Below are 20320 nucleotides of genomic sequence, written 5' to 3' on the forward strand. Positions count from 1 at the left end.
TCAATCTTCACACCTCTTGTTATCATAAGCTTTTTGGTCTCTATGTTATAGACCCTAAAACCTTTGGTAACCTCACTATATCCCACCAATACACCAACATTAGCCTTTTTGTCAAGCTTATTTCTCATGTGTGAGTGAACATGGAGAAAGCACACACTAGCAAACACTTGAACATTCTCTAAAGATAATTTCTCTCCAAACCACAACATATAAGGTTTCTTGCCTTCAATGGATTTGGTGAAGCATCAATTTTGAATGTAGGAACTAGTATAGATAGCCTCGGCCCAAAATTTCTTTGGCATTTTCTTTTCATGTACCATACACCTAGCCATCTCCATTAATGTCCTATTCTTCCTCTCACACACACCATTATGTTGTGGTGTGTATGGTGTAGTAAACTAATGAATTATTCCATTTTCTTTGCAAAAATATTCAAGAGCTGGGCTAGTATATTCACCACCATTGTTGGTCCTCAAGCATTTCAAAGGGGACCTACTTTGATTTTTAACCAACTTATTGAATTCCATAAATTTTTCTAGAACTTGTGACTTATATGAGAAAATAAATCCAACACATCCTAGACTAGTCATCAATAAAGGTGATAAAGTATTTATGACCACTCAAGCAAGACACACTCATGGGACCACACACATTCGAATGAACAAGTTCTAACTTCTCCTTGGCTCTCCATGCATCAATTTTAGGAAATGGCAACCTAATGGACTTTTCAAGTTGACAAACTTCACACACATTTTTCACATCATCAATTAAGGGCATATCATTCACCAAAGCATTAGCATTCTTCATTGGACCATAACTAGAGTGACCAAGGCTTTTATGCTAAAGTTGAGAAATGGACTAAACTTTGCCTTTTAAAGCTTTTTCACTATCTAGTAAAATCAACCTATAGCTTTTATCTTTCAAGGAAACTTTAAACACCTCATTTCCAAAAGCATCCGATATCAAACAACCATCACAACCAAAGTTCAAAACATATCCATTTTCAACCAATTGTGCAGCACTCAACAAGTTTTCACATAATGAAGGCACATATAGAACATTTTGGGTAAGTTTTGTACCTTTACTGGTGTTAAATGAGATGTCACATTTTCCTTTTACATCCATGAAGCTTCCATTCCCAATCTTCACCCTTGTCTTGTAGGATCGGTCAAGCTCCATAAAGTTGGTTTCTTCAAAAGTCATGTGGTGTGAACAACCACTGTCTGCCAACCAACTAAAACCACTACTTGTAGCTTTAAGGCATGTAGCCACAAATAAGGTCTCGGCCTCCTCATTTACAACATTTGCTTGTTGCCTTCATTGCTTGCATACTTTGCCGACATGTCCTCTTTTCCCACATTTGTCACAAGTTTCATCCAGTCTCCAAAAGCACTTGTTTGGTGCATGTCCATGCTTCTTGCAATGGGGGCATGGTAGATCACCCCCACGGTTTTGTTGTTGTCCTCCTTGTTGTTGCCATGCATTGTTGTTGTTATTGGAATTGTCGTTGTTGTTGTTGAAACCTCCATAGCCGGTTCCTCCTTTATTCTTGTTGTTGTTCTTTTTATTCTTCTTTTTGCTTTGACTAGACATAAAAACACTTTCCAATGACTCCTCCTTTCTTATGGCTCTTCTTTGTGTTGAAATGTGGTGATCTTGCCACAATGTGCAAGGTAGTTCGGTTACACTTGCACTCTTTGTTTTGTAACATCAAAGACCAAATATTATTTATGTTTATGCATTTTATTTTATCTTGTAATGTTTAAGAACAATATCCTTTTTGTAATGCCCTAAGCTCATTATCTAGCTTAAGGCCCTTTTTGTCTAGTTGCTGGAATTGTATTTCCAGCAACATAAGTTCACTTCCTTGGATGCCGTTTGAATTAGGTTTGGTATTTGGACCTGCATTTTGGATATGATAAACTAGATATACAGAGGAAGCAGCAGCAAAAAGAATGGCCCAATTTGGAGCTGGGAAGGCTGAGTTAAGCCCAAAACAATCTGACCCTTGTGCAGTATTGTTGCCCAGAAAACTGGGCAAAACTGCCTCGGGTTTGCTTACTTTTGAATGGGTAAATGGACTTCATTTTATCTGGTTTTTGGGTAGAACATAGTTTAATATTCAAAAAGGCTTACCTACAATTTTCAAGTCAAATGGAGTTGGTTTTCAAATTAAAATGCCTTAGACAAGCTGAACTGCCCATTAAAGAAGGTTTCTTGCATGCCTAGCACATTGATTAGAGTTAGTTGAGGTAGTTTGGCTTGGTTGGTTACTTTTAATTCTTTTGTATTTATTGCTAAATATGGAAGCATGCCTTATTGTCTTTTTTATGTATTTAAAAGTATGAAAATTGTAATGAAAAACGTTGAGAAAGAAAATATTCAAAAAACAGATTTTGAAAAACAACATTTTTGGCTCTCTCTCTCTCTCAACTACTACATTTTTGGTTTCTTCTTCTTCCCAAAAGCTAACAACCTTCTCAAGAACCCTAAACCTCCATTAAAACCAAAAACAAACCCGAAAAAAAAAAAACAAAATCAAGAACCAAGAACCAAGAACCAACAACAATCATTCTTGACTAACACCTTGAATGATTGTGCTATAGGGTACAACAACATAAACCTACACCAAATTCTATCACTTTGTTCGGTTGCTTGGAGGGTATTGATAAGCTCACTTAAAGTAATCTCATTAAGATTTCTTGATTCCTCGATGGAAGAAATCTCGGTCTCATATGCAAGTCTTTGTGCTTTTGTGGCATTTGCTCTCAACTTCACAACCTTCTTCCATCACATCCTAAAGTCCAAAGTCTTGTAGGTAGGCTTTCATCTTTATGCTCCAAATGGAGTAATTTTGGCCCTCAAATTTTAGTGGAGTGGGAGGTGCAAAACTTTGAGAAGCCATGACATAAAATCGGATTTTTGAAGAAAATGGCTCTTCGATTGGATTTTTAGTGAGTTTTCTAGCTAGATTTTTCTACCACTTCAAACCAAAAATGAAAGAAATGAAATGGGGAATTCTATCACAAGAAAATTGGCTAGAAAGAAAGATCACAAGGTCCCTCAATGGTTCAAACAAAGCTCTGATAGCATGTTGGAGTTTTGTGTGGCCTACTCTAACATCTTCTCTTCATCTTCTTTTTCTTCCTTCAAAACAAAAACCCTAACAATCCTAAATATCAACATACAAAAAAAAAAAAAAAAAACACAAAAATCACCTAAACATCAAACCAAAAATTGAATTAAAGGTTGTGCACAAGAATAACACTTTGTGTACAACACTCTTAGCCAAGTCAACCAAAAACCACACCAAACTGCAACACGACCCAATGCTTTATTTCTATCTTAGTTGATCCTAATTTGACATTAGAAGTATATTGATTTTTCAATAATAACCAAATACTTTTGTCTGTAAATACTGCATATTTGATTCCATCCATAAATCTATTTTCTTCCCTATGAGTTCTAGTCTCAATAAGAATGGTAGTTCTTACTGTTCATATGCTATGATATGAATATACCACACCAATTCGTTATGTATGGATGATCAGATTCTATTGATACAGAGCCAATTCCAATAGACTTATTTTATTTGAGGGTCCCATTGGTGTGCATCCAGTAGGAGTTGAACATATGAATTTGTCAATTATGAGTTGGGCGCTTTAACCATTCAACAATGGATGCTTAACGGGGATTCTCGTACATGGTGAATAACCAAATTCCAATTCAAATGAAATATTAAGGATAAATCAATGCAATTTAGGAGGACTCAATGAAAAGACATCAATTCAAATCCTGGATTTTCGAATTAAGAGAGATATTGGGAAAGATAAAGTATTCTCACTATTTCTTAGATTCATGGACCCAATTCAATTCAGTGGGATCTTTGATTCACATTTTTTTTCTCCATAAATAACGTTTTATAAAACTCTTGGACTCCCAAATTTGGAGTATCTTACTTTCATGCAATTCACATTTATGGGGTTCAATAACAATCGATATTTCACGATTATGGGTGTAGTATTATTTGTAGTAGCGGTTGTTATATATTGTATTAACAATCGAAAGATGGTTGAAAGAAAAAATCTCAATTTGACAGGGCTTATTCCTATACCTGTGAATTTCATTGGACCCAGAAATGATACATTGGAAGAATATTTTGGGTCTTCCAATATCAATAGGTTGATTGTTTCACTCCTGTATCTTTTAAAAGGAAAAATGATATTTGAGAACTGTTTCCTAGATCTGAAAGAGATTACTTAGGTTCTCCCAATAACTAAAACGTGTATTATGCCTGAATCTAACTGGGGTTCATGATGGTTGAGGAACTGGAGTGGAAGAAAGAGGAATTCTAGTTGTAAGATATCTAATGAAGCCGTCACTGAATTTAGATCTCATTCAAAAAGAAAGATATCAAATATCTGAAGTTTATTTTTGTATATTCTATGGATGATCCGATCCACAAGGACCATGATTGGGAATTGTTTGATCGTCTTTCTTCGAGAAAGAGGCAAAACATATTAAACTTGAATTCGAGACAGCTATTCGAAATCTTAGTGAAAGACTAGATTTGTTATCTCATGTTTGCTTTTCATGAAAAAATACCTATTGAAATGAGGGTTTCTTCAAACAACAAGGAGTTGGGTCAACTATTCAATCAAATGATATTGAGCATGTTTCCCATCTCTTCTCAAGAAACAAGTGGGCGATTTCTTTGCAAAATTGTGCTCAATTTCATATGTGGCAATTCCACCAAGATCTCTTCTTTAGTTAGGGGAAGAATCCACATGAATCGGAGTGTTTGAGGAACATATAGAAAGAAGATTGGATTTGGTTAGACGATAAATGGTTGGTAAACAAAGATCAGTTTTTTAGCAAGGTATGGAATGCATCGTCAAATATTCAATATGATTCCACAAGATCCAGTTTTGTTCAAGCAACGGATTCTAGCCAATTGCAAGGATCTTCCGATTGTTCCAGAGAATATTTCGATTCCATTATTAATGATGATTCAGAATATCACACATTGATCAATCAAAGAGAGATACAACAACTAAAAGAAAGATTGGTTCTTTTGGATCCTTCTTTTCTTCAAACGAAACGAATAGAGATAGAATCAGATCGATTCCCTAAATGCCTTTCTAGATATTCCTCAAGGTGCCGGGTATTCACGGAACATGAGAAGCAGATGAATAATCATCTACTTCTAAAAGAAATCGAATAATTTCTTGGGAGATCTATTCATTTTTTTTTTCTCTGACTGATGGTCAAAACTTCATCTGGGTTCTAATCCTACTGAGAGGTCCACTAGAGATAAAAATTATTAAATAAAGATCAAGATGTTTCTATTGTCCTTTCTAGGCAATCAAAAAATAAAGAAATAGTTAATATATTCAAGATAATTATGTATTTACAAAATACCATCTCAATTCATCCTATTTCATCAGATCCAGGATGTGATATGGTTCTGAAGGATGAATTGGATAGTTCCAATAAGATTTCATTCTTGAGCAAAAATCCATTTTTTAATTTATTTCATCTATTCCATGACCGGAATAGGGGGGATACACATTACAACATGATTTTGAATCAAAAGTTCAAGAAATGGCAGATCTATTCACTCTATCGATATTCAAGCCAGATCTGGTGTATCGTAAGGGATTTGCCTTTTCTATTGATTCCTACAGACAGGATCAAAAACAATTCTTAAATGAGGTATTCAACTTTATAGATGAATCGAGAAAGAAATCTTTATTGGTTCTACCTCCTATTTTTTATGAAGAAAATGAATCTTTTTATGGAAGGATCAGAAAATAATGGGTCCGGGCCTCCTATGGGAATGATTTGGAAGATACAAAACCAAAAATAGTGGCATTTGCTAGCAACAACACAATGGAAGCAGTCAATCAATAGAGATTGATCCAAAATCTGATTCAAATCCAATATAGAACCTATGGGTACATAAGAAATGTATTCAATCGATTATTTTTAATGAATAGATCTGATCGTAACTTCAAATATGGAATTCAAAGGGATCGAATAAGAAATGATACTCTGAATCATAGAACTATAATGAAATATACGATCAACCAAAATTTATCAAATTTGAAAAAAAATTCATAAGAAATGGTTCAATCATTTTATTTTTGTTTCCCGAACCGCGAGATCCATGAATCAGGATCCTAATGCATATAGATACAAATGGTCCAATGGGAGCAAGAATTTACAGGAACATTTGGAACATTTCATTTATAAGTAGAGGAACCATTTTTATTTTCATGCAGTGCTTGATCGATTACGTATTAATCTATATTTGATTGATTGGTCTAAGGTTATCGACCAAAAAGATTTGTTTAAGTCACTTCCTTTATTTTTGTCCAAGTTTCTTATCTTTTTCTCTAACTCACTTCCTTTTTTCTCGTGAGTTTTAGGAGTATCCCCATTCATAGGTCCAAGATCCACATCTATGAATTGAAAGGTCCGAAGGATCTAACTCTGCAATCAGTTGTTAGAATCAATGGGTCTTCAAGTCATTCATTTGAACAAGTGGAAACCTTTCTTATTGGATGATCATGATACTTCCCAAAAAGCAAAATTCTTGATCAATGGAGGAACAATATCACCATTTTTGTTCATTAAGATACCAAAGTGGTCATTCCATACTATAAATAATCACAAGAAATCTTTTAATATCATGGATTCCTATTTCTCAATGATATCACATGATCAAGACAATGGTCTGAATCCTGTGAAACCATTTCATAGAAATTCATTGATATCTTCTTTTTATAAACCAAATCAACTTCGATTCTTGAATAATCCAGATCACGTCTGCTTCTATTGTAACAAAGGATTCCTTTTTTATGTGGAAAAGGCCCTACCAATAATTATTATTTTATGTATGGACAATTCCTCAATATCTTGTTCATTCGCAGCAAAATATTTTCTTTGTGTGACGGTAAAAATATATATATATATATGTTTTTTCGGAGAGAGATACTATTTCACTAGTTACAGGTGTCTAACGTATTCATACCTAATGATTTTTTATAAAATGGTGACGAAAAGTATAACTTGCACAAATCTTTCCATTTTCCAATTCGATTCAATCCATTAACTTGTACAAATCTTTCCATTTTCCAATTCGATCCAATCCATTCATTCATAGAGCTATTTACTCGATCTCAAACATTTCTGGAACACTTCTAACAGCGGGACAAGTAGTCTGTTTTTGAAAGAACTTATTGTCAACCACTTTCATATATGAATCTATCTTATTCAAATAGGAAGAACTTGCATTAGTATCTCAATTTCAATTCAAACAAGGGTTTGATTCACACTCCATGTTCTGAGAAATATTTACCATTCGAAAATAGGAAAAAGCTGGGTTTTTGTCTAAAGAAGTGCCTTGAGAAAGGGTGGATGTATAGAACCTTTCAACCAGATAGTGCTTTTTTAACTCTCTTAAAATGGAATATATTCCAAACATATATGCCATAGTTCCTTACTTCGATAGGATACAAATATCTAAATTTGATATTTTTAGATACTTTTTCAAACCATTATTGCCGAAATAATGGTCCACTTCTTCACATCCACCATGCAATGCATGCAGTTATTGATAGATAGAAAAATCATGGTATGCACTGTCGTGTACTAGCTAAAGCGTTACATCTGTGTGGTGGAGATCATATTCACGCTAGTACTATAGTAGGTAAACTTGAAGGGGAAAGAGACATCACTTTAGGCTTTATTGATTTACTACACAATGATTTTCTTGAAAAATATTGAAGCCGTGGTATTTATTTCATGTGTTATCCCTATGGCTTTAAGGGGTATTCATGTTTGGCATATGCCCACTCTGACCAAGATCTTTGGAGATCATTTTGTACTACAATTTGGTGGAGGAACTTTAGGACACCCTTGGGGAAATGCGCCCGGTGCCGTAGCTAACCAAGTAGCTCTAGAAGCATTTCTACAAGCTTGTAATGAGGGACGTGATCTTGCTCATGAGGGTAATGAAATTATCCATGAGGCTAATAAATGGAGTCCTAAACTAGCTGCTGCTTATGAAGTATGGAAGGATATCAAATTTGAATTCGAAGCAATGGATCCTTTGTAATCCAGTAATTACTTATTGTTCATTCTCTTAATTGTAATTGAAATTAAACTTGGCCCAATATTTTAGTAAAAGCATTGAGTTGAATACAAAGATTTTATCAATTTCTGATAGATACAAACCTATCTAGATATACAAGATCTTAAATACAAAATATAAGGTGAAACAACTTAAACATTTCTATTGTTGTGCGGGATCCACAATTAATCGTATGGATCCTTAGTATTGGTGTATTTTTTATTTTTTATATTATATAATTTAATTATCATTTTTATAATTATATTTTTATTTTATATATTATCATTTATTGATTACATATTATTATATCTTGCCGTTTCGGATCATGGATCGAGTCAAGTATCACAATTTCTTCTACCCATCTTGTATATTGTCCTTTTCATTTTGTGTTGGAATAGAAACTTATTAGTAGGCGAGACTTTATGAAAAAAGGTTCTTCAATTCATACGAGAAAACAACTTTTTCTTTTTTTAATCTCAATTTGACATAACATGGAGGAACCTGCTATTTGCTATTTATAATAAAAAAATAAAAAAAAAACTTTTTCAATTATTTTGAATTGAAAAAAGATTTCATCCTATTTTATCACATATAAAGAAAAGATACTCCAGATTCTCACAAGGGATAATCACTTTTTTTTTTTCTTTTCAGTATCTACTTGTTACTAGTTAATAATCCTAGCAATTGGATTTATATGCTTATTCTGATTCTAAATTCTATTCAGAATATTCAACTTATTTTTATCAAATGACTATTCATTTATTGTATTTTTATGTAAATAGGGGCAAGAAAGCTCTATGGAAAAATGTCAGTTTGATTCAATGTTGTTTAAGAAAGGGTTAGAATACAGGTGTGGGTTAAGTAAATCAATGGATAATTTTGGTGGTCCTATTGAAAATGAAAATACCAATGTAAATAAAGATATGATTATAAATCATATGATTAAAAAAATTCCTAATGGGATTAAGAATAACAATTATAGTTATAGTAATGTTGATCATTTAGTCATCATCAGGAGGTACATTCAAAATTTCATATCTGATCAAACTTTTTTCTTTAGGGATAGTAATAGAGACCATTACTCCATACATTTTGATATTGAAAATCAAATTTTTAAGATTGACACCGATCGTTCTTTTCTAAGTGCACCAAAAAGTTCTTTTTATAGTTATTAGAATTCTAGTTATCCGAATAATGTATTTAAGAGTGACAATCCTCACTATTATCATTACATGTATGATAATAAATATGGTTGGAATAATCACAATACTAGTTGCATTGATAGTTATCTTCGTTCTCAAATCAGAACTGATCGTTATATTTTAAGTAGTGGTGTCAATTCCAATGACAGTTACATTTATAGTACGGATGATAGTGTAAAAACTCTAAGAAAAAAAGAGTTCGAGAGAGCTCTAACTTGAATAAGAAAAAGAAAAAGGGATTTAGAGAGAGTTTTAACTCAACTAAAAGAAAACAAATTAAAGAAAGCTCTAGCTGAAATAAGAGAAAGAAAAAATGATTTAGCATTTCCTCTAAATCAAATACAAATAAGAGATAGAAAAAGTGATTTAAAGATAACTGAAAAATACAAATATTTGTGGGTGCAATGCAAAAATTGTTATGGATTAAATTATAAGAAATTATTTAAATTTCAAATGAATATTTGTGAACATTGTGGACGTCCTTTGAAAATGACTCGTTCAAATAGAATCGAAAGTTCGGTTGATCCAAGTACTTGGAAGCCTCTGGATGAAGACATGGTCTCGAGGGATCCCATAAAATTTCATTTGCGGGAGGAACCTTATAAAGATCATATTGATTTTAATCAAAGAATGATAGGATTAATTGATGTTATTCAAACAGGCATAAGTCAACTAAATGGTATTCCTATAGCAATCGAGGTTATAAATTTTCAGTTTATGGGGGGTAGTATGGGATTGGTAGTGGGGTGAGAAAATCACACATTTGATCGAACATGCTACAAATAAAATTTTACCTTTTATTCTAGTGTGTGCTTCTAGAGGAGCATGTATGCAAGAAGGAATTTTAAGCTTGATGCAAATGGCTAAAATATATTTTGCTTTATATTATTATCAATCAAATAATAAGTTATTCTATGTGTCAATCATTTCATCTCCTCGTAGGGGTGGGGTGACAACTAGTTTTGGTATGTTAGGAGATATCATTATTGCCGAACCAAATGGCTACGTTGAATTTGCGGGTAAAAGAGTAATTGAACAAACATTGAATAAGACAGTACCCAAGGGTGCACAAGTAGCTGAATATTTATTCTGTACGGGCTTATTTGATCCAATCGTACCATGTAATCCTTTAAAAGGCGTTCTGAGTGAGTTATTTAAGCTCCATGCTTTCTTTCCTTTGAATCGAAAAATGAAATCAAAAATAAAACTAAGGAGAGCCATATATCCTTAAATAAAATTAAGGAGAGCCATATATCCTTATCCTTAATTTAATATTTAATAAATAATTAGATTTAATAAATTCAAAAATTTGTTACTTGTTTTAAATTTATTACTTGTTTTGTGGTAACCAAGTAGTTATTTAGTTTACAAGAAGTAAAGTCAAAATTCCAGGAATGGATTTTTCTTTGGTCACATAAGATTAAATTGGAAAAAGAATCATGCGGATACTTTTTTTTATCAATAGCCCATCAAGAAATCTCTATCAAACAAAATAAAAAGAGCGAATTCTGTCTCTTTCGTCCATAAAATTGGGCGGGGGGTCCTGCATCTTTCTATATCCCTCAAGAATCCTTGATTTTACTAAGGATCTCTTTTGTCGGATCGTATTATAACGAAAATTTTTGCGAAGGGAAAAACGAAAATGAAGAATAATACAAATAAAAAATGAACATAATAAAAAAGTGAATTATCATACATGTATTGCATGCTGAAAGATGAATAAACCCATTTATTTACTTATTTTATTTACATATTTACACTTTTGATTTACATTAATTATATTATGTACGTATTTAGTATATTCTAGTATATTAGATACTTTACAGACTTATAAATTTTTTATTTATTTAATATATATGAAAGATTTTTTTAATATATATTAAATATATTAAAAATATATATATCAATCTATAGACTCTTATATTATAGAATCCTCATTATATTCTTATTTTATTATCTTATTTTATTATATCTTAGTATATATACATTATATACCCTTTATTAATAATTAATATTAATTAGTGTATGTACGCACTTAGGTATACTCAGTATAATAGTAATATTAATATATGAATTATAAGATATCTTTATAACAATAAATAACATGTACAAATAATATATTAAATCGAGGTATCCATTCTATGACAATTCTTACCACTTTACCCTCTATTTTTGTGCCTTTAGTGGGCTTAGTTTTTCCTGCAATTGCAATGGTTTCTTTATGTCTTCATGTTCCAAAAAAAAAAAAAAAATTTAAATATGATGAGCCAAAATCTTATCTATTTTTTTTTTTTTAAGACTGATGTGAATCATAGCATAGTTATCTATTTATTAGAATATGGTATAATGTGTGGCTTCTTCCGAGCATAAGCTCGTGTGAATGTGTAAACATGATATACGAGTAACTGAATTAGAGCTATTTTCAAATGGATCGATATCAGGATGAATTTTGGAAAAGTAAAGTCGATATATGTATGTGGATATCTACAAGATAACATATGAAAGGGATGTTCGTATTTTAGTTTAGATCTAGGCAATTTGATGAATTACTCCTAAAAGTTTACATCATAACAGTGCTAGTTGATGAAAGTAACTTCGGAAACAAAAAAAATGAAAGTAAATTTTTTTTTTTGGTTATTCCCCAATTCCAATAAAATGCAACTAGATCTGGTATAGTATGAGTTGGAGATCAAACCGTATATGGATAGAACTTATAGTGGGGTCTCAAAAAATGAGTAATTTCTACTAGGGCTTTATCCTTTTTTTAGGTTCATTAGGATTTTTATTGGTTGCAACTTCGAGTTATTTTAGTAGGAATTTTATATCTTTAGTTCCCTCTCAGCAAATAATTTTTTCCCATAAGGGATTGTGATGTCTCTTTATGGAGTCACAGGTCTTTTTATTAGTTCCTATTTGTGGTGCATAATTTCATGGAATGTAGGTAGTGGTTATGATTGATTCGATATAAAAGAAGGAATAGTGTGTATTTTTCGTTGGGGATTTCTTGGAAAAAATTACAGCATCTTCCTTCGATTTCTTATGAAAGACATTCAGTCCATTGGAATAGAAGTTAAAGAGGGTATTTATGCTTGTCGTGCCCTTTACATGGAAATCGAAGGCTAAGGGTGCATTCCCTTGACTCGTACTAATGAGAATTTGACTCTACCAGAAATTAAGCAAAGGCTGCCAAGTTGGCCTATTTCTTGCGTGTACCAATTGAAGTATTCTGAAACAAGAACCGAAGAATCGCAGCTTTCTTAGCAAGAGGGAAAAAACAAAAACTCAAGAATCCTCTTTTTTACATAGCACAACTTAACTGAAGTTTCTTCAGAACGCTCATTCGAGCTAAACGCAAATGAATAAGGAATAGTCATAAAACGAAATTGCTTTTTTTTTTTTTTTTTTTTAGAATTTGAAGTGCACCATTTCTTATTGTTTTTCTATATTCTTTCTAAATTCAAGGACTAACCACTGTACTGAATCACAAATAAAAAATAGGAAATAGATTCATGGGCTCTATAACTTCTAATGTAATAGAACCAACGCTTGATAGAAATAGAAATAGCAGTATTGAGTCGACAAATGAGGTGAGTTCATTTAAAAATTCCCAGATTAAAAAATGGCAAAAAAGAAAGCATTCATTTCCCTTATATATCTTTCATTTAAAGTATTTTTGCCTTGGTGGATCTCTCTCTGATTTAATAAAAGTATGGAATCTTAGGTTACTAATTGGTGGCATACTAAACACTTCGAAATTTGTTTGAGTGGTATTCAAGAAAACAGTATTCTAAAAAACATTCATAGAATTAGAAGAACTCTCCCTCTTGGATGAAATGATAAAGGAATACCCGGAAACACATTTACCAAAGCCTCACCATGGAATCTACAAAGAAACGATCCAATTGATCAAAATGCACAATGAGAATCGTATGGATACGTTTTTCATTTCTCAACAAAATATAATCTCTTTCATTATTCCAAGCAGTTATTCTATTCTAGGAAATGATGAACTTGTTATTCTTAACTCTTGGGTTCAAGAATTCCTATATAACTTAAGTGACACAATACATGGGTTTTTTCTTCTTTTATTAACTGATTTATGTATAGGATTCCATTCGCCACATGGCTGGGAACTAATGATTGGCTCTATCTACAAAGATTTTGGATTTGCTCATAATGATCAAATTATATCAGGTATTGTCTTTACTTTTCAAGTAATTTTAGATACCATTTTTAAATATTGGATCTTTTGTTACTTAAATCGTGTATCTTCGTCACTTCTAGTTATTTATCATTCAATGAATGACTGAAAAATGATAGATCGATTCAATTATTATCCTTGTTACTCTGTACATAAGCAACCCATTCAAAATTGTACTTATTCTTTCTACCCATATAGGGGTTTCCTTTAATGTTTCAGTAAAATTATTTCAGTAAATAGCAAATCATAGATAGGGAACTATACTAGTGACTTATCTAATTTTATTGTAGAAATTTTCGGGATCAATGATCGAACCATGCCAACTAGAAATGCCTTTTCTTTGATAAAGGAAGAGATTACTCGATCTATTTCCGTCTTGCTCATGATATATATAATAACTTGGGCACCCATTTCAAATGCATATCCCATTTTTACATAGCAGGTTTATGAAAATCCACTAGAAGCGACCGGCCATATTGTATGTGCCAATTGCTATTTAGCCAATAAGCCTATGGATATCAAGGTTCCACAAGCGGTACTTCCTAATACTGTATTTGAAGTAGTTGTTTGAATTCCTTATGATTTGCAACTAAAACAAGTTCTTGCTAATGGTAAAAAAGGATCTTTGAACATAGGGGCTGTTCTTATTTTACCTGAAGGGTTTGAATTTGCCCATCCCAATCATATTTGGCCCGAGATTAAAGAAAAGATAGGCAGTCTATCTTTTCAGAGCAATCGTCCCACTAAAAAAAAATATTCCTATGATAGGTCTTGTTCCTGGTTGGAAATATAGTGAAGTCACCTTTCCTATTCTTTGTCTGGACCCCGCTACTAAGAAAGATGTGCACTTTTTATAATATCCCATATACGTAGGCGGCAACAGGGGATGGGGTTAGATTTATCCTGATGGAAGCAAGAGTAACAATAATGTTTATAATGCTACAATGTCGAGTATAGTGAGCAAAATCATATGAACAGAAAAAGGGGGATACGAAATCACCATAATGGATGCATCGGATGGATGTCAAATGGTTGATATTATCCCTCCAGGACCATAACTTCTTGTTTTAGAGGGAGAATCCATCAAACTTGATCAACCAGTAATGAACAATCCTAATGTGGGTGGATTTGGTCAGGGGGATAGGGAAATAGTACTTCAAGATCCATTACATGTCCAAGGACTTTTGCTCTTCTTGGCATTTGTTATTTTGGCACAAATATTTTTGGTTCTGAAAAATAAACAGTTTAAGAAGGTTCAATTGTCTAAAATGAATTTCTAGATCTGAAGATTTATCCACACCAAGCTCTAAAAAGAATCCAACTTTTGTCGCCAATCATGTTATGTAGTATGTATACTGTGAAGAAAACTATTTGAGTTTACTCCCCTCTTCTTTATTTCTTTGTTTCTTTGTTTTTTCAATCCAAATTGAAGTGGCATGATTATGTCAATATTGTTAGATTTCAACGTCATAGAATGAAACAATAGTATTTAGAAAAAGAATTTCTTTTGTAACTCCTTACATAAGGATTTAGAAAATATCGGATCTCCACCTACACAAGCAAATTGTTCATAAAATTCCAAAATGGCATTTTATTTTAACTTATTTTTTTTTTCTCCTTATCATTCCAGAAAGACAAGAAAATTTCAAAGTAACAAACATTCTCTAGAATTTCTCTTAGACCAAACCCATAGCTGGTGATAGAACTAGAATAGATATTTTTTGTTTCCTAATCACACGGCCCATATCCTTGCTTTTCTATCAATCTCTAATTCTAATCTTCCTCCCCAATCTAATATTATGGTGCCGGTATAGACCGAAATTCCATTATGGTCCAATTCTGACTGGCATTAGATACAGGGATTTACAATACTTGATTGATCACAATTCTATATATGCCATTTACTCTAGAAGTTCCTAAGGAATTCATCAGAGGAGTGTTGGCAATAAAAATTGTTTGTTCTTGCATATCCATCCTAGTTTTCCAAATTGATCTCGCGAACACATATAATTCAGAAGAATAGGTGAGTGATTCATATACTGCATCCCTTTCTTTTATCAACGGTTCTACCAATTGATATGTTTCCACAAATAATTGAAGTTCAATTTCTTGATCTATATCTTCAATTTTTGGAAATTTATAAAATTCTTCTGTTAAGCCCCGATCAATGAATCTATAAAACACTTCAAATTGTATCTTATTAAATCCAGGTATTGTAGACGTTTCCTCAGTTCTATCCCTAAGCATTTTTTTATTTCTCGTTTATAGGGAAAAAAATTCCCATTATTTGCTCAATCTTCATCAAATCATGTGGATCAATATAGCAATGATGGAATTGATATTCTATTTACTGAATCACATGAAATTTGACCTAACTCCATATAATATATGGAATATATGAAATACATGTGAAGGAGGATAACGAGAATTTTATAATCAAATTGTAATTTGCAATAGATACAAATGAATGGAGTTTTGTCTAGAATATCAAAACAATTTGTATAGAATACCAAACCAAAAGGTGATCCAATTTCTACCATTATTGTGATATTCTGTATTCCAATCCGATTGGATACCATAAATGTATTCAGGATTTTCTTTTTTCTAGCACTTAACTTTTTCGTGGGTTCAATTGTTCAAAAAAGAATACGTAGATAAGAGAGAGATTTTTACCTTCTTTTTTTTTAAGTCAAATTCGTAGAATAGGATTGAAATGTGTAAAAAAGCTGATATTTATTAAACATGTGCAAATATAAATAGAGCTATCTATCTGCACTTTCCTTTTTTTTTTTATTATCTTGTTTTGTTAGGGACAGAAAGAACTTGTCATCCTCTATCAAAATTTTGACTTTTAATATTCAATCTATTCGCTGAAAAATTGTAAAAGTTGAATCAAAGCATGATAATTTCCTCAAAAGTTTCTAAAATTACCTTCCCTATAGGTATCATATACATATAAGATACCCGATTTATCTGTTTAAAAAATTTATGTTATGGGGTTTACATATACCCCTAATTGCTGTTATAATTGAAATTGACAAGCCTACTTTTCTTTTAGTGGAAAAAAAAAGGATTAGTTATGTATCAATTTGGATTTTCTTATATTATTAGGGAAATAAAATTTTCGATCAGAATTCAAGAATTGTTCATGAATTCATGGTCAATAGTTAACAGTTCAAATTTGTCTTGAATTTTTACTTTTGTGGCTGAAAATCCACATCCACATTTGGTTTTTCACTAAAAAAGGGAAAGGAATTTTTTCACATATTTTGTATCACTTTGGCGGCATGGCTGAGTGGTAAGGCAGGGGACTGCAAATCCTTTTTCCCCAATTTAAATACGGGTGTCGCTTGATCAACAAAAGGATCAAAATACCTTATTTTGGTTTACTGATAAAACTTACCCCTTTTTTTCCAACCGAAGCAAGCAGAAGAAAAGGACTCTTGATACTTGCTTGATTCTAAGCATCCGGAGGTTTTCTTTTGTTCTTTAAAATACTGTAAATACTTACATCTACGGTTTAAGGAAAGATTACAATATTGAAAAAGAACTAGTAAATCTTGATATGATAGCCCTTCCGCTACTAATGCAATGTCTATTGACTGGGTCTTGAATTAGATTGGATAGCCAGACGGTGGATCCAATGAAATTATTCGTTGCGGAAAGGGCGGAAGATACTTTGTATACATACTCATGAAAGTCTTTGAGTACTCCGGGATTCATTCAATATTAATTAGAATGAATGGATAATTGGCTTTGACTTATTTATATATGTATTTATTATATATTTTTATTTCAATATATTATGTATTTGTTTATGTATTTTTTTGAATATATAAAGAATATGTAAATATTTTTCCATATTTCACTTATATTGAACTTGTAATTTCTATTTATAAATATAAATTATAAATAAAATACAAAAGGAAATTCTTACTTTAATCTCTAATATTTTTACTTTAATCTTTAATCAAGAACGTGTAATAGGACATCTTCGATTGTTTCATAGAGCCAATCGGAGACGTAAATCCAATGGGAAAGGTGGCAAAGAAAGAAATGAGGGTATGTGATAGATAGTGATCTATATTTAATAAAAAATAAGATGAAGGGCACCAAAAGAAAGAATAGGTTTTATTATTACCACATGTTAGTAACAACCTTTTGCTACTTCGGTCAAAAGGTTGTCTTGCATATTTTGCTGGTGCTTAATGTTTTCCAATTATACCAGAAATCTTATAATTATAAGAACGCGTTATAATTGGATTTATTGGATTGTTTTATCAACATTGTTAGGTGATAACCCCCCCCCCTTTGACTCTGCACCAGTGATTTTTTTATTATTAGTGAACAATAATCGAATAATTCCTTCATTTTTTTTAGAGACGGAGAACATAATTCACATGGATATAATAAGAATCGCTTGGGCTGCTGTAATGGTAGTATTTACATTTTCCCTTTCACTTGTAGTATGAGGTAGAAGTGGACTCTAGAAGTACTACTAATTGAATTTAACAACCAAACTGTATCAATTTTGACCTACAAAGCCTTTTTTTATTTTAATTTCACTATTTAAATTAAAATTCCATTTTCAAATGGAAATAAAAAACATCTTCATTTCGAAACGGTGTTTAATTATAGTGGAGTAATGGATTCTATGAATAATATATGAACTCTTTCAATCAAACAAATATTGCAATTATTCCCATGTTTGTTGATGCGAATCCACCCGAGACTGCTCGACCGACAACCCGCTGGGTGCTGACCCAATACAAATGAAGGTGGGACCGATCACTAGGGCCCAAGCCAAGAAGTTCAAGGAAAATCTTGCTGTCTTCATACAAGGAATAAGTCATAGTCAAGAGGGGTTGGCCACATCTAAAGAACCAAGGCCTGTTTTACTCATACAAGCAATAGAAGCCAAAACAGGGTCGGGTGACGTTTTTGGTGATAATAAGGAGGCCGGGTTGTATGAATTGGAACCCCATCCTTATGGGTTCAATTCATATGGAGGATGACTCATAGAAACCAGACAAAGCAGCTTCAAAGCCGACCAACAAGGTGGTTTGCGCACAAGGAGAAGGAAAGGCCGGATTTGCTGTATTCCTTGCTGGCTTTACTGTATTTTACTGTATTAGCCTTTTCTCATACTTCCAAGCAAGGGCAACGTGAGGAACTTCATATTCAGTTTATTTGGCATCCTACAAAGCATCTAGAAGCTGATTTGGAGCTCAATTTGGTCAAAGATTGGTCAAAGTTTAGTTTGGAAGTATGAGAAAAGGCTAATACAGTATTATAGTTTTTTAGTTTTTATTTATTTATTTTCTGCAAAAATAAGTTTAGGAAAGTTGTTATTTTATTATTTTCATTGTAAATTAATTAATTCCTAATTAAAAATAAAGGAATTAATTAATCCAAATTAGATTAGGAAAGGAGTGAGAATTTCGGCCACCATAGAACTCTTTATTGTGTGGCCTATTTTACCTAGGGTTTTTAGGGTTTACTTTGTTTCTTTCAAAGCCTATTTAAGGGCTTATTTTTCAATATGAATACAACTTTGATTTGACTAAAAAAATACTTGTGAGATTAATTATCTCTTTGTTCTTTGAGAACACCTAAAACACCATTAGAGAATTGGTTGTTTTAGCTTGACTTATCAATAGGTTTTCCATTCCCTATTGTGGCGTCTACATTATACCAAGGTTTCTAACCACAGGTTGGTTAGGGGTTGAGGTCCATTCCATTAGAACTTGAACTTAATTAAAGATCCGGGCTAATATAATACGGGTTTAGGAGCAGGTCGTCCTAGGTTCGTATCATTTGTATTTTGAAAGGAATACAAATGGTAGGACATTGATTCCAACTGTATTCTTCATAACTATTCTAGTTTGATGATCCGACTCTTACCAAAGTTTTATATTGGCAGTGGGAAAGAACGGAACCTTTGTTTAATTTAATTTAATTTTTTCTACTGTTCAAAGAGAAAAAAAATCTGTTATTACATGGATACACATTTTTTATGGGAAACAATATAGTGGTTATCCAACAAGATACTACAACTCCACATTATAAAATATTGTCTTGGATAAGTCACATATTGCGCACTTACCGCTTGTTTTATTGTGCAGTTTATTATTTTATAAATTTTATTTATGTTGCTTTATTGAATATGTTTCATATGATGGTTCAAATGTTAAAAATTGGTGAGGTTTACTAATCCTTTTTGAAATCTGAAGAAGTTCCCATGGAACCCCCTGAAGTCTCTATCAACTGCTCAATCAATTACTTCTTTGTTGGACTGCTAACAAATAGATTACTTGCTTTATTTTATCCATACCTTTTTTTCCTTCATTGGTTTTTTTTTTCTTTCTTTCAAAAGATATCAGGATTCATATTAAAAATAATCCAAAATACAAGAATTAGAATCGTACGAAAATGAGTTGTCTTTCGATTACTTGCAATTATTAATTGGAATCAACACAAATTAAATAGAACTAGACGAAGAAATAGAATTGGGACACGACACTATTTAATTTATATATGGAATTGACAATACAATGACAATACTAGATAGTATGGTAGAAAGAAAAATATGAATCTTTCTTTCTACCATACTATCGTCTCTCATAGAATACTGCTGATTCTATTTTGTTCATTTCATTCATTTAATAGCGAAATTGGAACCTTTTTCATTTTATTTCTTTTCTTCAATCATTGATAAGAACTAAAAAGTCAAGTTTAATTCAAATTAATCGCTCTGACTTACTGTTTTTACATATATTA

General features: G+C 32.1%; 2 pseudogenes; both read left to right on the top strand.

Moving 5' to 3' along the window:
* LOC132799936 (protein Ycf2-like) overlaps nt 1-5224 on the top strand; it is a 31756-nt pseudogene extending 26532 nt beyond the window's left edge.
* A 4279-nt stretch (nt 5225-9503) lies between these two features.
* On the top strand, nt 9504-10570 carry LOC125418954 (acetyl-coenzyme A carboxylase carboxyl transferase subunit beta, chloroplastic-like; annotated as a pseudogene).
* Nucleotides 10571-20320: the final 9750 nt, after the last annotated feature.

Source organism: Ziziphus jujuba, chromosome 11, assembly GCF_031755915.1.
Source record: "Ziziphus jujuba cultivar Dongzao chromosome 11, ASM3175591v1".
NCBI classification, from domain to species: Eukaryota; Viridiplantae; Streptophyta; class Magnoliopsida; order Rosales; family Rhamnaceae; genus Ziziphus; species Ziziphus jujuba.